Genomic DNA, 20,242 nt, shown 5'->3' with positions numbered 1-20,242 from the left:
GAGTTAGATACAGCCTCATTAACCCGCTGAGTACGAGAAGCCTTTCCCAAGGTGTATAATAATCGTCTGAAAATAGAAGAATGAAAAAAAGAGACGTCACAGGATTGAAAAGACTGCAGAGGCTCAGCACAAAATTTAATGCCCAACTCCTTTTCCATATTTTGCGACAGTACGGTACGTTATCCTCTCTCAGATATGTTAAAAAAACTGTCTGTCGTGAGATGGAATGCAATACAGTTCTCAGGTCTTGGTCAAACCGTTAATCTGCACAGTATTTTATCTTCTACGAGCGACGGATTTCCCTGAGGTGAACAAAATCGTCTGCCATCAGCTGGAGTACAAGACAGAATTCGAATATCGCAGCTAAATGGTAAATAGTATAAGGAATCCAAGCCTATTATCATGGCCTATCTCGACTGTCGGTGTCTAACAAAGTTCCTCACAAGCCATCTATCTATCTACCTAACAATGTTCCCACAAGCCATCTATCTATCTACCTAACAATGTTCCCACACGTCATCTATCTATCTATATACCATTTATCTATCAATCTATGTCTAACAAAGCTCTCCATGTCATCTGTATCAATCTATCTATCTATCTAAAAAAAATGTCCTCACAAATCATGTTATCTATTATTAACAGTTTTCTACACATCTCTCTATCTATCTATCTATCTATCTATCTACCTGTCTGTGGCTAGATGACTCAATTCCTGGGGAAGCAGCCAAAACCAAACCACCTCCATGTCACCCTATCTTCCGCCATCAGGTCGCCCTACTTCCAGCTTACGCCACCCTCACTCACATACCTCTCCACTCCATCCCTCCTCCTCCTCCTCCTCCTCCTCCTCGGTCTCCCCCTTCCCCTCTCCCCCACGTAAAGACTTCCTGATAAACTAAAGGTGCACATTTGCAGTGGTAAAGCGCTCGAGTGGATCCATAATTGGCTTACTGAGTGCAAATAAAGAGCATTGATACCAGGGAACGCATCAGACCGGATTTACGTCACAAGCGTTGTATCTCGGGGCTTGGTGTGCTGGCTTGTTTTATTTTTTATCCATTTCAGTCCGGTAATGGCAGACGCTCTCTCTCTCTCTCTCTCTCTCTCTCTTTCTCACTTGGCCCAGATTTTCGCCCCTTTGCAGCTGAGTTCACATAGTCAGAAAGAAGGCAATACTGCGGCTCTATATCCTTCTCACAGCACTCTTTCGTGACTAGCACCATATTCTTGTGTTAACCTCTTGCCATAACTAAACGTTCAAGATGGAGAGGTGGCAATTTTAGGCCAAGTTACACTTAAAATAATATAGTGGAGGTGCTGATGCAAGCTGTTTGTTTCCCGTCAAGTCTGAAAATCTCTCCTTATATGAAGAAAATCGTCTTGAGGTAGCAGGAATAAATGACGTCCTTTGGCTGAACGAATGAGGCTATACACATGATACTGAGGAACACCTGCTGAAAATATCCACATCTTCTCATTAAAAAGAAAAATGAAAAATATTGATAAGGAGCACACACACCTGAACATAAATAAATGATTGAGAGAGATCCTGGCCAGTTAATTAGCACGATCACTGTACGGTAATGCACCAAGTTTTATATGCAAATCTTGTTATAAATTGTCATGATAGTTTTTCATTAATCGAGGTCTTTCTCACTTTTTTCATGCCGATTTCTACTGGAGAGAATGGTAGGAATTGGAGAGAGGGGGTACATTTTACTAAGCTCTTCTTGAACACTCTGAATAGATGATACAGTTATACCTACTCTCATACAACAGCTACGAAAAGAATATTCTGTTTTCTGTTGTTTATTTTTCCTTGTACTCTCCACTGACCTGTGTGTGTGTGTGTGTGTGTGTGTGTGTGTGTGTGTGTGTGTGTTTTGTTTTCCCTCCCGTACTTTCACTGCTCTCTCCTCCCAATACCTTTCTCCTCAGTGCTCCTCCTCCTCCCACGTCCCCTAACAATTCTCCCCTCACTGCCCTCTCCCTCTCCTTTATCCATCTTCTCCCCTCTTACCCCCCTTCCCCACTCTCTCTTCCTTAAAACCTCCTCACTATATCTTTTCTGTCTCGCCTCTCCTTTCCTTTCCCTTCTCTCACTTCCTTGATTCCCCACCTCCACTCTCCCCGCAACCTTTTCATTCTCCTCTTCCTCCACTTCCTCCATTCTCACCTCCTCTCTTCCATCCACCACTTCCTTTCCCGCCTCTCTCACTGCCTCAGTCCCTCCCTCCTCTCTTCCCTCTCCCCTCTTTTCTCCATCTCTCTCCTCTCTTCCCTCCCTCCCTCCCTCCCTCCCCTCTCGCATTCTCCCTCTTTTCTCTTCCCCTTCTCCCTCCAATCTCACTTTCTCCTACCCCTCTCTTCTCTCCCTCTCTCCCCTCTCACTTTCTTCCTCTCCTCGCTTCCCTCCCTCCCTCCCCTCTCACTTTCTCCCTCTCCTCGCTTCCTTCCCTCCCTCCCCTCTCACTTTCTCTCTTCCCTCCTCCCTCTCCCTCACCCTTCCCCCTTCCACTCCCCTCTCCCCCTCGCCTGACCCTCCCCGCGGCTGTTTGAGGAAATCAGGGCGTAACAATATAAGCTCCCCTCACCCCCCACAATTGGTCCTTGCTCTCCCCCTCCCTCTCCCCTCCCTCTCTCTCGTCTCCGCCTTTCCGTCTTTCCTCTTCGCAACATTGTTCCAACATTTCGTCCGTTTGACCTTATTCTCTCTCTCTCTCTCTCTCTCTCTCTCTCTCTCTCTCTCTCTCTCTCTCTCTCTCTCTCTCTCATTTTTATTCGCCAACAAAACAAGGTCACGGACTGTATTTTCCTCAGATTTCCTTCAATTCTTCTGAATACAGACAATTATATATATATATATATATATATATATATATATATATATAAAAGAGCCACATTGTTTGTTTGTTTGTCCTTCAATCACGCCCAAACCAAGGGCCAGAGACCCCCAGACCCATATATATTCTGACTCAGGATGACCCAAGGATAGTTTTAGGCGAGTCAAAATTCAGTTCTGGGTCATTTGAGGTCACGGGTAAAGTGTTCGCCTTTTTGGCCCGGGCAACGCCGGGTATCCCTGCCGCCCAATTATTGGCATGGAGACTTACATGTCCTCCAGTTCGGACATAGGCTATGTGAGGTTGACCACCGAGGTTATTTGAAGTCACTGGTCGGAGGTCATTTGAGGTCACCGGTAGTACAAACTCGAACGACTGAACCCTGCAGCACAATTTTTGGCATGAAGACTCACATGACCTCCAGTTCGGACATAGGCTATGTGAAGTTGACCTCCAAGGTCATTTAAGGTCACTGATCGGAGGTAATTTGAGGTCACCAGTAATAGTAAACATGTGCGCACAAATACTTCGTACTGTGAGTTAGTCTGCGAAAGCAAGGAATAGAAAGTTCCTGGACCTCTTATAATCCCTCTTCAACAACATAAGACGTACATGGTCTTTCTGGAGTAGAAAGACTGAACTACAACAATTAGGATTAGAGTGTTTGCCTTTTTGGCCCGAATACGCAAGGTAACCCTGTTCGTGTATATATATGCAGATAGAGACAGAATGAGATAACTAAGGAAACAAACAGACATGAAAAACTAAAGATCAGTCAAGACAGACCGATAGAAGGTATAGAGAAACTACATGTACACAGACGGACATAGAAAGGCAGAGAGACGCACAGAAAGAGACAGGTAGACACAGACAGGTAAAGTTTTTTTAAATTTTTATGTGTTCAACTCTGGCCACTGACTTGATAGCTGGTTCCCTGAGGCCCACCAGTCTTCCTGCGAGCCACACACTTTCACATGTCACCACTTCGACACTGCTTCCCGCCGTCCATACTGAATACACTCACGGCTGTCTCATTCAGGACCGGTGTAAGGGTATGGTGGGGGTGTTTTTATGCCTTGTCTGTGGCTCTTGTGAAAAAGTAGTAAAGTCTGATCTAAAGAAATTCAATTCATCACACTTTTTCTTGGCCCAGCTTAGGACAGAGTGATAGACAGCCCGATAAACAGGTAGATAGATACAGATAGATAGATATACAGGCAGACAGGCAGATAGACTGACAAATATAGACTGATAGATAAATACAGATAAATGGACAGATGGAAAGATAACTAAACAGGCAAGTAATATTACTGAGTAGAATGATGGACAAAACATAAAAAGATGATAAAAAAATGAACTTTGGGATCATTAATATTATGACAGACAGACAAACAGACACGTATGAGGGACAACTGACAGGCAAACAACATAGAGAGAGAGAGAGAGAGAGAGAGAGAGAGAGAGAGAGAGAGAGAGAGAGGGTTAACAGTGAGGTCAAGATTAATGAATGTAAACTAATGATATCAACTTCCCATCTCTCTCTCTCTCTTACTGACAACTTTCTCTACTCCCAACCTCATTTTCTTTGTCCTCTTTTTTCCTTTCCTTCTTCTTTCCTCTTCCCTTCTCTCCTTTCATCCCTTCTTTCCTCCCTCTCTTTCCCTTCTTTCCTTCCTTCATGCCTCTCCATTCCTTCTTTCCTCCCGTTCCTCTATCGTTCTCCTTCCTCTGCATTCCTCATCCCTCCTTTTCTTACCTTCCTGCTTTCCCTTCTCTCTTTCCTCCCTCCTTTTTCATCTATTTTCATTCCGATTTCTTTCTTTCCTTTCCTCTCCTTTCCTCCCTGCACTCTTTCCCTTTCCTTCCTCCCCCTCCCACACTCACTTACCCTGCCATAACCAGTTCAATGAACTTGTCACTCCCTTTCCTTCTCCTCCTTGCTCTCATTCCCTTTCCCTCCCTTCCTTTTAATATTCCTCTCTCTCTCCCCCCCCCTAACTCTTTCCTTCCTTTCTTCCTCCCTTCTAATTTCCCTTCTTTCACACTTTTCTTCCTCCTTTCCTCATTTCTAATTTCCGTCCTTCATTCCTTCCTTTACCCTGCTAACACATCTTTAACCTCTCTAGTGCCAAGACATCTACCCTTTTTTTTTATACTCCTGTTATCTCCACACTTTCCTGTTTACTAAAGTGATGTTTTGGTGTAGGAGCTAAAAGAGAAAAGCAGTCTCCAATTACCCCTTCAGTACCATGATGCCTTTTCAGTACCACCAAGACGATTTTAAACAGCTTGAGAAGAATTAACCAGATTACTGCCCTTTATAAATGATATGTAGTAGTAAATGAATGGAATACATTAATCCAGTAAGCGATACCGGTAATGATAAAATTAAGAATAATAACGGCCAACATCTTATGATCACTCTAAGATACAGCGGACCAAGACTAGGCCACCGTAGTCCAGTACACTTTTTTGTACTCTGTTTGGACTGAAACTGTCACCTCTCTATCTTGAAAGCTGAGTTGTAGTACCAGATAACAGACTAACGCTGGAGTATGATGCTGGTCACAAAGAAGTGCAATGGAAGGGATGTAGAGCCGGTGTCATTTTCTGCCTATGAGGTATATGAAATATGATGCAAAAAGTCGAAAATTTAGACCAAAGTAAGGTGGAAGAACTATTGGCTGCTTCCCTAGATGGCATTACAAGAAAAAAAAAATCAGTCACCTCTTAGAGACTGAACTTTGCATGGCTGTCACTCCGGCTGGCGTATTCTAACCACTAGACAACCACGTGTCTATGAAGCAAGGATTTATAAGGCTAAGTCACTTCGTTGATTTCTATGGCCTGTCCGTCCTGCCTTTTCTCTTTTATTCTATTCTTCCCTCCTTCCCCTTTCACTCCCTTTCCCTCTCCATTCCCTCCTCTTCCCCTCCCACACTCACTCACTTACCTCCCACTTACTGTCCCTTAACTAGTTCACTGTCTTTCTTACTTCCCTCTTTCCACCCTTCCCCCTCAGCCTTCCTCCCTCCTTCCCCCTCCTCTTCTGCCATCCTCCCTCATTCCCCTTCCCTCACTGCCTTAATCTCTCCCTCCCCCTCCCCCTCCACCTTCCATTCTTTTTCCCTCTCCTCCCTCCCCATCTCGCTTTACCTACTTACCTCCCCCTCCCCATTTACTCCTACTCCTATATACCACCATCCTCCCTCCCTCCCCCTGTCTCTCCGCCTACCTCCCCCTCCCTCCCCGTCTGTGATTATAAAGCAGTGGGCTGAGGATGATACGTTACCAGTAAGTACAATCCCAGCAAAATCTTACATAAAATTCAAGCAATAAATGATTAACAGTAACAACAATGAAATCCTGAATACTGGATATAACCCTCTAAAGCAAGTGATGTATTCCACTCCTTTCTTCGTTCTACCTCCTGACGATTTTATTATTCTTTGAGGAAATCCTCTGTAGTGACGGGGCCTCTGAAAGGTACTTATATAACCTCCCTAGTTCGAAAGTCCCTCGTAAACAGAATAAGATTGTCTGCAAGTTGCATAAGAATTTTTTTTTTTCATAGATACTGAATGGAGGAAGGAAAAACAAAGGAAACAAGAATGAGAAAAAAAAAATCAACAAGTGGATATTTTTCCACTAGAGCAGGAAACCCCGGCAAAGCCTTCTGCTGCACTACCCTTGTCTTGAACTCATAACACAGGAGAGCTGAATGTTTGGCTTCTGAGTCCCCCCCTTCCTTCTCATCTTCTCCCTCCTCATCCCATTTCCTTTTCACTTATCCTCTATTCTCTCTCCGTAATGAATCCCTCCCCCCTTCCCTTTCCCATTTCCCTGCCTCCTTTTCTCGTCCCCTTTCCCTGCCCCTTACCCCCTACTACCCTCTCCCTCCTCGTCTCTTCTCCCCTACCTTTCCATCTCTTATCCCCCCTCCCTTCTCCTTTCCTGTCTCCCATGAATCAGCCGTCCTAGCTGCTGCAGTTTTCGTCTTTTCTTAGTGTTATGTTCCCTGTTCTACCCCTTCCTTCTCCCCTTCCCCATTTTCCTTCCCTCTATTCCTCCTCCCTCTCCCCCTTCCACTCCCCCCTCCCCCGATCTGATTGGACTTCCCTAACCCGACTTTCATAATGACTAATGTTTGTTCTTCCGCTACTTGGAGGGGGGGGGGTAGGAGGGGGAGTAAAAAAAGGGGGGAAGGCTGAAAGAAAATCGAGCATACTGGAGGAAAAAGTTGAGAGGGAAGCAAGATTGGGAGGAAGAGAAACTGAAGTAAAGAGGAGCATATGAGAGAAGTATGGAGGGATGGGAGGGAGAGAGAGAGAGAGGAGGGGGGGGGGATTGGAGTATAAAGGAAAGAATATTTGAAAGGGAAGGTAGAGTGGGAGGAGAAACTTAAAAAGAAAGGAGGAATAAAGGAAACGAAAATGAGGAATGGTAGGAACGAATGATGAAGAAACTGACGAAAAACGAGAAACTGTGAGGGTAAAGGAGGAGGGAGAGTGAAGGAGTAAACATTCTTAGCCTTTACAGTAAGTACGACCAGCCATTCCTACGCTGAAGAAAAACTGACGCCTTGAAAGACTAAAGAAATATGGCATAACCATATCCGTTCATATTATCTAACTATATTTTCAATCAGTGGGTGACAAAGTACCTGGCAAAAGACTTCTTGAAAAATGAGGTCAAACAGCATTTGTATTATGTACTAAGGTAGATCGATAACTGGCTTACGAGTTATAAAAGGTAAGTGGTGTACCAATTGGTTCTGTTGGACTCTACTCTTTTTCTCATCTCTAATAAACAGTGATGAAGGTTCACGTTGCAAAATATCCATATCTGCTGATGTTACTATTTGGTGGCACAACAATGACGCTGAACAAAAGTTGATCATCCCGAGAAATTTTAACAAATTACTACACTGGCTCAAACAAGTTAAACTTATTTCTGTTATTGAATTATATGCTAAAATCTAAAATACGTGTATTGTGAAAAATATTGAAGCTGAAAATGAAAACATATAATGACTAGACATTATAAAAAATGATTCAGACACCAATCACCAGTATCCACATACACTTGTGGACGCCAGTAATCCCGCTGGCTTCACAGGCAATGCATTCGAATTAAACTGGAAAGTATTCTTCTTACGCAATATAAAAATTCCTTAACCACTTCAATAAGGTAACTTTTTTTTTTTTTTAATTAAAATCAGCTCAACATCAATGGATTTTACTCAGCTCAAGGGAGACCTCTTGTAGTGAAGGGGTTAATGAAGGATCTATCTAATCCTTCACGTTAGAAGTATCTACTAATCTGACAAAAATCGTCTGAAGGTAGACCGAATAAAACTGAATACGTCATCACAACACAGTAAAGTGATTAATAAGTCAGCATTTAAGGAAAGCACACAGCAACAGATCTAACAGTCCTTACCAGGCTGTTTTGCAGAAGACTATGACTATGGTATCTAATTATATGAGGTGAAGACAAGGACAGCAAAGCAAGAAAGGTACTTGTGGTCAGTTCTGGCAATAGAGTACCCGTGGAAAATTGAGTGTAGAGAACGGCTTGATAATGGCGCCAGGGTTGAAAAGAACGTTCACGGATGATAAAGAAAAAAATGTCTATATAAATTTTCCTCCCGCGCAGATCACAGTGAAATAGTAGCACACTGTAGTACCATTAAGCCGTCTCTGTTACCTTCAATTACCCCCTGATCACACCTACCTTCACAATTACAGGTGTTCCATATATAAGTGTTAAAAGTATGGGTTTTGGTCATATCTTAGCGCACTCAGTTTTGTTAATACGAATTTTGCGTTCGATCCAGTTTTCATATCATACCCTAAACCAAATGATTTTTTCAAAGTGCCACAGCTATTGTGCTATTTGCTCTCCTACCCTGAGGAAAAGGTAGAAGAGGGGCGGAAGGTGAGAAAAGAAGGAAGTGAGATATGGGAAGCTGGAGGGGGGGGGGAAGAAAGAGGGGGAGGAGGAAAGGAGAGATGTGAAAGGAGGGAAGACAAAAAGAGTGGGAGAAGACGGTGGGTGAGAGAGGGGAAGGGCGGGGGAGGGAGAAAGATGAGGAAGAGGGGTGGAGAAGAAAGAAGGATGGGAAGGGAGGAAGAGGAAGAAAGATTGGAGTAAGTGAAGGAGGGAATGAGAAAGAAAGGCAAGAGGTGAGGAAATGAGAGATGGGAGGGGAAGGAGAGGACGAGGGGTGGAGGCGAGGGGAGAGGGGAAAGAAAGAGGGAGGACATAGGAAAAGAAGCATGGCCAAGGAGAAAGTGGAAGGAGGTGAGGAGAGGAGAAGAAGGGGAGGGGAAGAAAGGGGAAGGAGAAATGGAAGAGAGAGAAGGAAGGGGAAGGAAAGGAGGAAGGGAGAGATGGGAGGTGAAGGAGATGACGAAGAAAGAAGGGAGGAGAAGGAGAGAGAGAGAGAGAGAGAGAGAGAGAGAGAGAGAGAGAGAGAGAGAGAGAGAGAGAGAGAGAGAAAAGAAGGGAAGGGAAGAAAGAAAGGAAGGATGGGATGATCTGAAACAGGGAGTAAGAGGTGAAAATCTGCAGAATGGTAAGCAAAGTCAAAGGAAGGCTGAGGAAAAAAACTGAGAAAAGAAATGAAAAAGAAGAGAGGAAGTTGCAGAAAGAGATGAAAGGACGAAACGGGGGGACGAAATGGATATAAAGAGTGAAGCCTTGGAGAGAGGACTGAAAGAAATGAAGGAAAGAAATGGGAGTCAAAAGAGAGCAGAGATTAAAAGAGAAGAGCAAGGAAAGAATACCAGGAGAAAAAGAGAAACTGGAATAAAGGCAGGAAAAGAGAGGTAAGAGGATTGGACAGGGAGAAGGAAAAAAAAGGAAGGAATGAAAGACTGGAGCAAAGAAGGAAGAAAAAAGGCAGGGTAAAGGAACGGGAAACTGGAACCAGAATGAGAAATGAAAAGGAGACAGAGGAAAGGAGAAATGGATTGAGAGAGAGAGAGAGAGAGAGAGAGAGAGAGAGAGGAAAGGGCGTCAGGTTATCACTACCAAGGGAGCCATAAACATTACCGAACTTGCGATTTTCCCAGTCAGATGGTGGTGATAGTGGTAGGCATTAATGGTGGTAGTTGTGGTAGCAGTGGTGGAGGTGGTAGGTCACTGTGGCTGTGGTGGTAGTGGTCATGGTGGTGACAGTGGTATGCATGAATGGTGTCAATAGTAGAAGCTGTGGTAGGAATGGAAGATAGCGGTGGTGGTTGTGGTAGGAATGGTAGTTGTGTTTAGTGGTGAGTGTGAAGGCTGGGATAGTGGTGGGGGTATAAACTAATTTCATGACGATCCCCAATCCCTTTCTGCTCAAGCGATGGCCAGGCGTAGTCAGACTGGAGGGTCGATTTGACGAGTAACCGAGACGACTCATTTCCGCCTGATACCCAAAGTTTATCGAATGTCATGCAGCCACGACACAGCATTCAAGGTGTGGGAGTGGCCCAGTTCTGTCAGATGAAAACAAAGACTACAGAAGTAACAGTACTGATGACAGGTGTGGTGGCAGTGGTGGTAATAAATGTGGTTGTGTTGGTAGTGGTTGTAGAAGCCTTGTAATGGTTATATTCGTACTTTAGGTAATGAAGAGGCATGTGTGTTTGTATGGGTGTGTGTGCTTGTGTGCTTTATGTGCGTATGTATGTATGCTTATATACGTTTGTGTGCGTGTAGGTGTGTACGCTTGCGTGTGAGAAAGTGTGCATATACAGTATACCCATGATAATATACTCGTGTGTATATGTTAACATGTGATTCATGCTTGTACGCGCGTTATGTGCTTCATGAACGTGTGTATGTACTTACACACACACACACACACACACACACACACACACACACACACAATAGAGACGCACGCGCACCCGTGTGTGTATCTTTGAGAGTAAGTGTGCCTTGGTGTGTTTCTCTGTCAACACTGACCACTAGGTTTAAGAGCCAACCACTAGGCTCTCTCTCACACCCCCACTTGCTTTACTCACTCACTCACTTACCCTTTAGCTCCCTTTCTGCACTGATTTACTCGCCTGCTTTTTCTTTTTACTCGCTCACTCACACACTAACTCACCATTCTTACAACTCGCCGTTCTCACTCATACCTCTCACACTAACTCATTCCTCTTATTCACTCAATGGCCTATCTTACTTAGTCTTGCTCTTCTTATTCACTCACTCACTTCATCGCCTCTCTCTCTCTCTCTCTCTCTCTCTCTCTCTCTCTCTCTCTCTCTCTCATTAGTTCCAGCTCACTACCCACTCTCCTCTCTATCTGTCCCATCCCGAGAATCCCACTTCATTCATATTCTTTTGTAAACTTCAGAAACTAATTCTTTCCCAAACTTTTCTTTTTCTCTCCACAATGTCCTCTCCCTAAAGCTACAGTAATTCCTTTATCATAAACAAATTCTCAGTTATTGCCGTCCAGTTAAACAGCTAAATCTTCGTGTGTGTGTGTGTGTGTGTGTGTGTGTGTGTGTGTGTGTGTGTGTGTGTGTGTGAGAGAGAGAGAGAGAGAGAGAGAGAGAGAGAGAGAGAGAGAGAGGAAAAATACAATCATTCCTTAACTCCTTCCAACCTGCGACTTTATTTTTCATTCTTGCAATCTCCAGACGACTTTATTCCGTTTAGGACAGACCTTAAGTACAAGTGGGACTGACAGATGCTACGGATGACTACTGCAGTACGGAAATAAACAGTGATAAAACAATAATAAAATAATAAAAACAGTAAAATAATAGGGTAATACCATAATAAAAACAATGTTAAAAAATCAAATAATTAAAATGACTGGTGGTAACGAAAAATACGTCCACGGAGAGAAGGGGTTAAGAAAAATACAGAAATGGAGCAGAAAAAGATGACACACACACACACACACACACACACACACACACACACACACACACACACACGGGCATACGTCGTGGTTCTTTCACCGTAACTAGGCCCGGATTTTGGTCCTTTTACCGCTTATTTCACACAGGTCAGGCTCTTCGTTTCTAGCATCATCGTTTAGTTTAATCTCCTGTTACAACTCAGCATTCAAACTGGAGATATGGCAATTTAAGGCCAAGTTACAGTGAGAAGAGTAAAAAATCTAATAACCAAGGAAAATACAGAACAGGAAAACGATCTCTCTCTCTCTCTCTCTCTCTCTATTATATATACAGTACAGGAAAATTAGAAACACTCACAGCACCTATCTCCGCCCACGCCAATAAAATTCATTACATAACTTTGCATCCGGATCCGAATCCACCTCAAAATGTAGAAACTCTTTCTTGACCCACTCCCCACTTATATACCACATTTCACCGAAATACGATACCAGCTTCTTGAGATATTTTGTACTATACGTAAACAGACACACAAACACACACACACGGGTGAATACATAACCTCCAACCTCGCTGGGCAAGGAAACAAACATGGGCATTCACTACAAGACATACACACACAAAAAATGAAAGCAATACACAAGGATCGACCCTTAAGATGAATAAAAGATTGGAAAACGAAAAAAAAGCGAAAGGAAAAAAAAAAAATGGAGTGTTCAGGAGTGGCGGTAAAGTCGGGCCGCAGAGTCCATCTCGGCCCCCACCCAAGTCTTTGTTTATTTACACTGGATGTCGATTAAAAAAGGGTTTATCTTGAGCTGCGAGGCCTTTGACAGGAAGAGGATTGGTGGAGAGGGAGGAAGGAGAGGGACAGGTGATGGATGGCTGAAGGAGGGGAGGGAGGCACGGGAAGGAGGGAAGGAGGGGGTTTAGGGGGGAGGAGGGGATGGGAAGGATGGGAAAGAGAGAAGAGAGGGGAGGATGAATAGGAGGGGACGGAGAGAGGGGCAGGAGAGGAAGGAGATGAGAGGGTGAGGGGCAGGAGAGGAAGGTGAGGAGAGGTCGAGGGGCAGGACAGGAAGGAGGGGAGAGGGTGAGGGGCAGGAGAGGAAGGAGGAGAGAGAGAGAGAGAGAGAGAGAGAGAGAGAGAGAGAGAGAGAGAGAGAGAGACGGTAGGGAGGACAAGATGGGAAGACAGAAAAATGGAAGAAAGGAATACAAAGAACAAACAATAACATTCCTATTGATCCTTTCAAGGCCGTTTGATATAGGTTAGGCGACGACTACGATATCTATCCTATGAGGTAAAGAAAACGGCAAAAAAAAAAAAAAAAAAACTGACATTAACATAAAAGAAAAGACAAACACAAAAGATACGACAAAAAAGTTCTCCCCCATCATTCAATCCCTCCTCCTGCTGCCGGGAGGAAAGTTTAAGAAGGTTCATCAGGCAGCATAGAAAGACTGTCATGGAGTTTCATTATAACGCAGGAATGAAAAGGTATACTGAAGACTGTAATGAGCTTTAGTTGCAAGGGAAAATATAACGCTACTTTTTATGGTACAATTGGGAGTTTAGTGAACTTCACGAAATAGACGATGCTTTCACCTATAGTTCGTTCACTTTAACCAAGCAATGACTGTCGTCCTTTTGCAGATTCTTTCGCGTAGATATTACGGCTCAGCGTTCTTTCCAGCACTTCTACGTGATCAGCACCATGTTTTAATGATAATCTCCTGTTGTGTATGATCGATCAATAAACTTCAGTTTTACGCCAAGTTAACCTGAGCAGAATATAGATTTGTGTATATATCAGTCGTAAATGAGTGACTACATGAAGAAGAAGCAGAAGCAGAGGAAGAAGAAGAAGAAGAAGAGGAGGAGGAGGAGGAGGAGGAGGAGGAGGAGGAGGAGGAGGAGAATTTGGATGGTGATGACAATGATTACTGACTGACTGACGTTGCTGCTGCTGCTGCTGTTTTAGTTGTTACTGATGATGATGAAGATGATGATAATGATGACAGCTCAGTGCATGCATTTCTCAAGCCATTTATCAATCCCCCTGAGCATATTATCTCTGAGGCTAAGCAATATTAATTCCTCACGCAATCTTCTTCGGGATCAAGGAGAGACATGTAAAAAAAAAAAAAAATGGTATATACAGGGAGGTCCATACATAACGCCCTTTTTCCCTTCCGCCTGCAATTTCTTACGTGTTGCGGGGACGGCTCTACCAGTGTTATTAATGTCTACCCTGCATGCCACACCCACGCCCACCCCAGCAGACTGAGCCGCCCCCTTAACACAGTAGATACGTTTTACATATATTTGTTTTTCATACACGCGAGGCAAAGCGTAGGAGGTGAGGGAGGGACAGGAATAAATGATGGGAGGAAGGGGAAGAAGGGGTGGGAGAGAGAGAGAGAGAGAGAGAGAGAGAGAGAGAGAGAGAGAGAGAGAGAGAGAGAGAGAGAGAGAGAGAGAGAGAGAGAGAGAGAGAGAGAATGGGGAGGAAGGGAGGAAGAAAGTTATGAGAAGAGGGAAGGTACGGGAGAAAGGGGAAAAAAGGAAAGGAGAGAGGGAGTGAACGGGAGGGAGATAGGGAAGAAGGCAGGGAGAAAGGGGGTAGAAGAGCAAGGGGAGGATATAGAAGGAGGGGTTGAGGGGAGTATAGCGAGGGAGAGAAGGGATGGAATAAAGGGGGAGAGGGGAAGAGTGGCGGGGTGAAGGGGGCTGTAAACAGGGGAAGAAGGGAAGGGAGAGAGAGTAAGAGAATGGGAGATTGAGAGAATGAAGAAGAAAGGAAGAAAGAGAGGGATTGTGGAGATGAAGGAGAGAAAGAGAGGGATAGAGCGGATGGAAAGGAGGACGAAAGGGGGGGAAAAGGGATCAGCGAAGAGGAGGGGAGGAAGGCAAAGATGGAAGGAAGGAGGGAATAGAAAGGAGAGAAGGCAAGAAGTGCAAAGGCAGCTAAGGAGGGAGGGAGGGAAACAAGAATGGGCAGGGAGGGAGGGAAGGAAGGATGGGGAGGGAGGGAGGGAGGCAAGGATGGGGAGGGAGGGAGGGAGAAAAAGAGAGAAGGAAGGATGGGGAGGGTGGGAGGGGGCGGAAGGGAGAGAGATAGAGACGAACGGAGGGAGGAAGAAAAAGAGGCAGGTGGGGAGAGAAACAATGATGGGGAGGGAGAGGGGGACGTAGGGGAGAGAAAAAGAGGAAGGGAGGGAGGAGGGGGAGAAGAGGAGGAAAAGAAAACAGGCAGAAGAAAAGAGGCTAAGGGTCAAGAAGAAATACAGAAGAAAGAGAAGGGGGTTGGGAGAGGGGGGGGGGAGAGAGAGAAAAGAGGGAGAAGGAAAGATGTAAAGGACGAAAAGAAAGATGAGAGGAAGAGAGAAACAGTGAATGAAAGAGAGGAGAAAGAGGGGAGGAGTGAAAGAAGGAGAGTTTTAGAAGACTGGAACTTGGGATAAAGGAGCATGGAAGGGGAGAGAGGGAAAACTGGGACAAGGGAGAGAGGGGGGAAAAAGATACATAAAATGATACATATTTTTCCCATGTATCCGATTTCAAGGACAGATCAGTCATTGCACATTCCGTCACACACCTTCACATATCACCAACTGGGCGCAAATAGTATCCTGTATCTCCTACTAAACACATACAGCCTGTGTCTTGTGGAGGTTCAGGAAAACGCCCCTGTGACTCCCTCTCAGCTCAATAAAATCGTCTGGCGATAAATGGAATATAATGCTAGAGTTGTACGGGACCACTAGAGGTTAAGACTGGTTTAACAAAATTCGAGTCCCCAAACTGTTCCCTGCCAAGGCCCGGGATCGACACCAGGTCCCTTAGAACAGCAGTCCCCTATTCTTCCACTTAAAACCATTTCACTTCGTATGGAAGGATGACTGAGAGGGTGAGGAGGAGAGGCGGAAGACGGATACTCTGATAAACAGGCGGAGATATAGATGCAATACATAATATTTGCCTATATACCATGCATTTATTTCTATTTGGTTATTTATCTATCTGTCTATACATAATACATATATAGAGAGAGAATGTGTGTGTGTGTGTGTGTGTGTGTGTGTGTGTGTGTGTGTGTGTGTGTGTGTGTGTGTGTGTGTGTGTGTGTGAACAGATGAACATAACAAACTCACATGTATAAGCGGATGAGTGTATACTGTATACTAACGATTATGTACGTAATTTGTATGTACAGTATGTATATATGTATGTATGTATATATGAAAAGTGCGTACCCGTATAGCCGCCCCTATACACCCTGGAGACACAACAAAGGGACTCAGATATCACACACACACACACACACACACACACACACACACACACACACACACACACACACACACAAGAATGCACAACGGCACACATGTACTCACACGATATAAAACTCCTCCCACCTTCTCTCTCTCTCTCTCTCTCTCTCTACCACACAGCCATCACACTCTGTTACCTTCAACTAGTGATTCTGTGTGACGCTGCTTGCTGTGAGTGGACAAAATGAATAATAAACAAACTGAGTATGTTTCCCTGTCCCTCTCTGTCTGTCCGTCTATCTGCCCTTCTATCTATCAATCTATCTATCCATCTGTCTCTGTCTGTCTGTCTAACTGTCTCACGATCTGTCTATCTATCTATATTTATCCCTACCTTTCTTACAGTCTATGTGGTTTGTCTATCTTCCTATATATTATTTTCAATTTATACACCCACAAAATATACATGTCTATTTCTATATCTATCAGTCCTTTATCTATCATTACAACTCTTTCTCTTCCTGACTTCTACCTACTTATCTACCTATCTATCTATCTATCTATTCTTCTAAGGGAAAATATAACCATACATGCAAACACATACGTACCTAATCTATTTACGTATTTGTGTATGGTTTGAATGTACGCACGTATGTATGTATAAATGTATGTATGTATGCATGTATGTATGTATGTATGTATGTATGTATTTCCAGGCACCTAATCAGAGTTCATCGGACAAAAAGATCTCGAAGCAACTTTATCCAGGGAGGAAAAGAGAGAAACGGGAGTAATGAGAGAGAGAGAGAGAGAGAGAGAGAGAGAGAGAGAGAGAGAGAGAGAGAGAGAGAGAGAGAGAGAGAGAGAGAGAGAGAGAACAAAAAGAGCACGGTAGTAACAGATAGACTGACTGAATGTGATGCAGAAGAATTATATAGAAATAGACAAGTGAATGATATATAGACAGGCAGATAGATAAATATAGATACACTGACTGACAGACAGAGACAGTGATAGAGAAATGATAGAGATGAGTGGAACAAGATGCAGAAATTGAAGGTACAGTAAGACCGACAGAGACATTAATTATACCGATAGATATACAGACAGACAGACCCAGATAGATAAACGGAGGGTGAAAGACAGAGTGTGAGAGAGACATATGGAGGGAGGGAGGGACAGAGAGAAAGAGAAGTTTCCTCATTTCTCTAATTGCTAACCATCCTTCTCTCTCTCTCTCTCTCTCTCTCTCTCTCTCTCTCTCATTTATTTTCCACCCACACTCTGACTGTCTTTCTATCGTCATCATCATCATCATCATTATCATCATCATCATCATCATTATTATTATTATTATTATTACTACTACTACTATACTACTCCTGCTACTACTACTACTATACTGCAACTACTGCTACACCATATTTTTTCTTTTACCTTCATTTTTACACGATTTTTTGAAGGGGCCACGTCGTAAAAAGATGGTGGTGATGGGGATGAGGATGAGGACAATAATAATAATAATAATAATAATAATAATAATGATAAAATAAAACGACTGTCACTAAAATAAAATATTATATATATATATATATATATATATATATATATATATATATATATATATATATATATATATATATACTCCCAAAATAATTTACCTGAGTCTTTTATATTAATCGGAGGGTCTGGTGGGTGTGGAGAGAGTCAATGGTCTGGCCTTACCTGAAAAGAGAGAAAAAAAGGTGTTACTCATGGCTATTCAAACAGACACACCTAACCTCTCTGGTCTGTGTCTGTCTGTCTGTCACACACACACACACACACACACACACACACACACACACACACACTTCATTACATATAAATGTGTGTTTTTCCTTGTCCTCTCTCTCTCTCTCTCTCTTACACATACACAGACACTTCATTACATATAAATGTGTGTTTTTCCTTGTCCTCTCTCTCTCTCTCTGTCTGTCTCTCTCTCTCTCTCTCTCTCTCTCTCTCTCTTACACACACACACACACACTAACACATGCATCTGTGTGCTTTTCCTTGTCTCTTACTCCTTTACTGCCAGTTTTATTACCAATCTCATTTTCTGAAACTGATACCCATGTGCTCCGCCATCCTTATTCTCTCTCTCTCTCTCTCTCTCCTACAGCCTACCTTCTCACCTCTCTCCTCACTCCTTTCCTCTCTTCCATTCGCTTTTCTTTCCCTCTTCATTTACCTTCTTGCCAACCTTTCTCTCCTTCCACCTCACCTCCTCTTACCCCTTCCTCCCTCTTCTCCCCCCACCCCCCTACTTCAGTTTGCTTCTCCTTTCTCTCCCTTAACTTCCCCTCCCCCCTACCCACCCTGCCTCATACCGCCCCTTTCTTTCCTCCTTTTCCCTCTTCTCCTACCCCCATTTTCTTTCCTTCTACTTCTTACATTCATACCTGCCTCTCTTCCTTCATATCCCTCCCCTCCCCTCCATTCCCCTCATCTCTCCTTTCCTCTCCTTTCCATTCCTCCCCACTCCTCCTCTTCTCTCTTATCTCTTCCCTCCTATTTTCCCTCCAGGCCTCCAGACCACTCTTTCCACATTTACCTTCTCCCCTACTCTTTACCCTCACGCCTAACTCTCTCTCCCTCTTTTAAACCTCTCCCTTCTCTCCTCTCCTTTCATCTCTCTTCTCTCCTCTTCTTCTTCCTCTTTCCCACTCCTTTCCATGCTCTCTTCCCTTCCCCCTCTCTCCCCTCTCTTCCTCCTGCTCTCTTCCACTCTCACTTCCCCCTTCTCCTCCAACTCCTTCACCCCCCCACCTCCTCACAATCGCTTCCTCACGCATTTCCTCCGTCATTTCACCGCTCATTTGTTCTTTTTTTTTACTCCTGGAATCGTGGAATGGCAGCGTATCCGGGAATGGCTGGGAATCTAGGAATGGGGTGGAAATTTGGGGATGGGGTGGGAATCTGTGAATGGGGTGGGAATCTGGAGACGAGGTGGTGTCCATGGCAGTATAATATTATCCCCGTGAACTGCTTGTGAAATGTAGAAGGAAGAAAAAAAGGGAGGGAGGGAGCGAGGCAAGCAGGCAGGCAGGCAGGCAAGCAGGCAAATAGTAATGAAGGAAGGAAGGAAGAAAAAAAGGAAACAACGAAAGAATGAAAAAAGGAAGGAAGGAAGGAAGGAAGGAAGGAAGGTCGGTCGGTCGGTCGGTCGGTCGGTCGGTCGGTAGGTAGGTAGGTAGGTAGGTAGGTAGGTAGGTAGGTAGGTAAGCATGAAGGAAGGAAGGAAGGAAGGAAGGAGGGAGGGAGGGAAAAAACGACAAACGCATTGAGAATGGAAATGATTACTAGGAGAACAAAGGAAATTCAGTCCCAGCATGGAAAAGAGAGGGGAAAAAAAGGAATGAAGGGAGAACAGTCGAAGGAAGAAAGGAAGGAAGGAACAACAGGAGGGAGGAAGGAATGGGGGAAGTGAAGAAATAAAAAAATGGACGGTGTTTATGCGTGCACAGTAGGATAGAGGAAATACAGATAGGAGGGAAGGCCATGAAAAGAAAAGAAAAGAAAGGAAAGGAAAGGAAAGGAAAGAAAAGGAAAGGTCAGGAAGGATGGAAGGAAAGATTGATTGGGGGAAAGGAAAGAAGAAGTAAACAGGCGTACCTAAAAAAAAAACGGAATGATGCAAAAATCACACGAAGACAGAAAAGCAGGGTGAAAAGAGAAAAACAATCAACGAAGAATGAAGAAAAGGGGGGCAAGAATGAAGGTAAGAGGGGTGGAATAAAGTGGAATAAAGTAGGGAATACAGAAATAGGAGAGCCATTCTACCCTAACGAGATTATTTAGTAATGCAGTTATGCTAAAACATTAACATAAAGGACGGGGTAAACGAGATCTAGAGAAAAAGAAACGGATGGATGGATGGATGGATGGATGGATGGATGGATGGATGGATGAGAGAGAGAGAGAGAGAGAGAGAGAGAGAGAGAGACGGTGGACAAATAAATAAATAAAACACAAATAAATGAATATATAAAGAAATAAATGAACAGTGAGACACAAACGAAACATACAATATCCACACTCTTGTTATCCTCTTATCATGCATCAATCACACGCATTCGTAAAAAAAAACAAGACTATGGTATGGACATGTTAAGTATGGAATATAATAATGTACAATCACGGACATAAATACTGATCCACTTCGTAACGACCAATAACAAGGGCGAGAACAATGACTTCGGG

The sequence above is a fragment of the Coenobita brevimanus genome, chromosome 61 (assembly GCF_032717465.1).
Source record: "Coenobita brevimanus isolate Jiangsu-jjx chromosome 61, ASM3271746v2, whole genome shotgun sequence".
In the NCBI taxonomy this organism is placed as follows: domain Eukaryota; kingdom Metazoa; phylum Arthropoda; class Malacostraca; order Decapoda; family Coenobitidae; genus Coenobita; species Coenobita brevimanus.
This window is presented reverse-complemented; position numbering follows the sequence as displayed.